We start from the raw sequence: 4,226 nt of genomic DNA, 5'->3' as shown, positions 1-4,226 counted from the left end.
ACATGTTCATTTCGATACAATTTTGTTTATACCGATGTTTGTTTGTTTGCTTTTATATATGCTATTATACGAAACCGCAACCATTCATTATCCGTGTCTGTCTTTTTCTTACTCACTACGAATGCCTTTATCTATCTCATATATTCTCTCTCCTCCCTGTCGGTTTTAACACAATTCCGAAACTTGAAGTGAATATATTCGAACCCCGAGTTGTAATAACGAAACGCACATAAAAGCCAAATAACAAAAATGTATAAATATATTTACAAATAGTCGAATATACATATGTTCTTTTAAAATGTGTGTGTGTGTGTGTGTGTGTGTGTGTGTGTGTATGTGTGTTTTTATGTAAGGAACAAATTTGAATATTTGTTCAAAATATGTTAAACAAAACGGAAATAGTGAAATTTTGAATGCATAGACAACAACAGTAGACTTCCCCGACTTTATATGCAGTATTTATAGTATAAATATATATATATATATATATATTTATGTATGCATATATGTATGTATGTAATAAAGATACATCGACATATACCTTGTTACGTACGTATCGTAGAATTCTATTCCTAAAAATCTATAGCATATACGGAAAGAGTTAAATGCAGAATATTTTCCCATATAAAGAAATTGTTAATTCTATTTACTGTACATGCTTTGAAGTAATGCAAAACTTTGCAGGAAGCAAGAGCCCGTTTAACAACCAACAAACAACAACAACAACACAGAAGGTTTTATCGTACACAATTGGCAATTGCTTCTTATATATCTGCATGCATACCAGTAAACAACGGTATTGCATCTTTGTTTAAGCTAAAGGAGAGAGATCAACGCAATAGTTAAGAGCATTGAGACCTCGTTATTCCATTTCGCATTCGCTTTAAATACCATAAATTGACTTTCTTATTACGATAACAGCAATAACGTGAATACAGGTATGCGCTTGTGCTTGCTAATTGCCAAGGAGATTTACGCGAATATTTAAGAAAATCTGACATCCATTGTTTCAAATACAAAATTCTTCTCCTACCTATTACATCGACATCTCACAAATGAGCAAAGCCGCTCTCACGTTACGGATTTTGAAGAATTTTTCAAAAGCAAAAAAGAAAAAAAAAAAAAAAAAGAAAAAAAATTCAATAAAGCGAATTTAAAAATTAAATATCATTATTATCGGAAAAAAACGGTATAACGACAACATAAGATAATTTTTAACAATAGTAACAATAATGTCTCCCGCTGCTGTTGACTTCAAAATTTTATTTATCTTTTGTTTGAATAGTTCATGGTGACATGATGTTCCGCGATAGCAATTTGACATAGAAATTAATCGTAGCGAACTCTTATGATGGCATCTGATTCATAAAATAGAACGACATGCTCCAAGTTCGCTACGATTAATTTCTATGTCAAATTGCTATCGCGGAACATCATGTCACCATGAACTATTCAAACTTAGGTATGTTTGACATGTAAAGGCGACAGAGCTTCACATTAGATTTGCAGCAGTGTATCCTCGACAATTGTTGTTACGTATGGCCGAGTGTTGTGATTCAAGCGGATGACTTTATGCCCGTGAACCGCTACTGCTGCTCTTTTGCTTTTTTTGCAACAATACATCGCTAAGTTTGTACAATTAATGTCGGTAAACATCTGCAGTAACAGTTTCGGTTTTAGCAGCTCGTAATGCACTACATCTTACTGATCCCATCATATGGACAGCAAAACCTTATTGTCATGAATATTCCGCTTCGGTGTCGATGCGAGTGCCTCTGCTAGCCTAACACATAAAAGTTTGCGGTTGGGACTGTTCTGTTTTCTCCCCTGCAACCATTGAAACCGCTATATTGAAACGGTTCGAAACGACGTTTTCAGTCAATTCGTGTATTATCCATTTCAACTCCTTTCAGATGTGCCCCATTGCATGCGATATGACGGCGCATCATCACCATAAGCATCGCAAAATATCTGATGGACTTCGTTAGACAGACTTTTTTCAAATCAAACAACAAAAGTAATGAATGTCGAAAATGCTGTTATGAGACTTCCCTGATCAACGTCTGCATACAACGGGAAAAGTTCAAAATCATCGAATTTAACTGTTTTGTACATTGATTGATATGTCGCGTTACCACCTTATTATTTCCACCAATAGATATCGCTGATCATAATACATGCAAACACCTATTGCTTTACTGCATTATAAAGAAATCGACTTTTGTTTGGCGATAAAGGGATATATCTTTTCAAAACATTTGATAATAAAAAATTAAATCCCCCCCCCCCCAAAAAAAAGAGGAAAAAATTAAATTAATAATTAATAATTTTTTAAATTCAAAAATGAGTTAAATGGAAATTGTTTCGCCAAATCGATTTTTATCTCTATTTACTGTAGAAGCTTTGAAGTAATGCAGAGCTTTGCTAACAACAAGGGCGCCCCGTTTACCAGCAAACGCATAACAAAAACAAAAAAAAGGTTTACAATACATATACATTTGGCAATTGCTAAGCAACTATTGTACGTTTTGTACGAACAAGCGAACGGAGATCAAGCGATTGGCTAAGAGCATTGCGAGCGTGTTATTCCCACATTCACAATTTGCATTAAACACCGTAAACTACTGTTGCGTTAGTATTAGCAAAACACAAGCACAATGTGCGAATGTAAGTAATTGCATTGTATATCGGTATGTGTAATCCATGTTATCTTTATATGATTGTATACGCACTCGTACAACGCAACAAGAAGATTGCGAATTTTAAACAAATATATGCATTTCTAATGCATGCTTAACAAGGGCGCAACCAACAAAAGGAAGGCTTTTTAACATACGATCAGGTGAGAGACAAAGATTATGCTACTTATGTAATAAACGACTTATCCTTAAAAAAAACTTAAAGGGAGGGGAGAATTAAAATATGAAAAGCGAATATAACGCTAATCTTATGATGATAGTTACTATTGCCCCTCCATCTCTCTAGCTCTCAGATGGTCCGCAAAGCTAAATCATAAACTTGGATATTGCATATCCTATGCTATTGCTCATAAGAACATTTCAACATTTCTTTCTACGGCGAATTTGTTCAATTTACCGAATATTGGTTTCGCGCATTATTTATAGCTAACAGGAATTGTAAGAGGTAAACAGTAAATAATGTTAGTGTATTTTTTTTTTTATTTTTTTATTATCATTTTTGCGTACAACGTTTTTCTAATTATAAAAACATTTTTTAATATATCTTCGCTAAATAATATCTTAATGCCAACAATAAATAAAAAACTATTGGAAAAGAGTAAAATAAAATATTTTAATTAGTTTTGTAAAATTAAATAACAATTTTTATCGCACTTCATCTATGCAAAAGTGAAGAAGAATCAAAGAATCAATGTATTATACATGGTATGGGCCAATTTATGGTTCTCGATATCGACTGAAATCGATGACTGTGGATTCTAGATTCGCTGTAACGAATAAAGAGCTTATAGTTTTCAATCATTTCGCATGCATTCATCTGTCTTTTGATCGTAAAATTCCTGTCGACTAACTAACATATTCAAATTACGATCAAATTTACTCGATATCGAGAACCTACATAAGCCGACTCCAATGGGTGAGGGAAACAAGAAAAAAGAACTCAAATTTTTTTCTTAATCGCGAGCATGTCAACTAATCAACATCTTCTTCTTCTTCGTTTTCGATTTCTTTCGTACAGTTGGCTTTATAAATTAGTGGCATATTTTCTTTAAACTAACGGTATTTTCAAAGTTATTTAAGCTTTTTGCCTGTTACGGGTAATGAGCTCGCGGATATTATGAAAAGTAAAAGCAAATCATGATTTTCAGTGCCGGACTGCATTTGAATAAGAAATCCATATTATATGGCCTTAGGACGATATTGTAAGTAATTGAACTCATTCTTAATTTTTAATTCTTTTCTTTTTCGATTTTTTGTTGACTCATACGGCACAAGTTTATATAAGAAAGCAATAAGAAAGTTTGTTGTAAGCGATTCGCAAAATACTCGCATTTCATGCTTCGATAATGGGGCATAACGGTCCAAAAAGCAAATAACTTGTATTCATAGTTTCCGTTAGTATATCAAAAAGAATCTGATCGAAAATTCATGATTGGCTACAAAATTTTCGGCGGCTTATTGCTTGCAATGTGTAAAACCTTTTAAAGAGACCCTGATAATGCAAAAAAAAAAAAAAAAAAAAAAAAA

Source organism: Glossina fuscipes, unplaced genomic scaffold, assembly GCF_014805625.2.
Source record: "Glossina fuscipes isolate IAEA_lab_2018 unplaced genomic scaffold, Yale_Gfus_2 0, whole genome shotgun sequence".
In the NCBI taxonomy this organism is placed as follows: Eukaryota; Metazoa; Arthropoda; class Insecta; order Diptera; family Glossinidae; genus Glossina; species Glossina fuscipes.
This window is presented reverse-complemented; position numbering follows the sequence as displayed.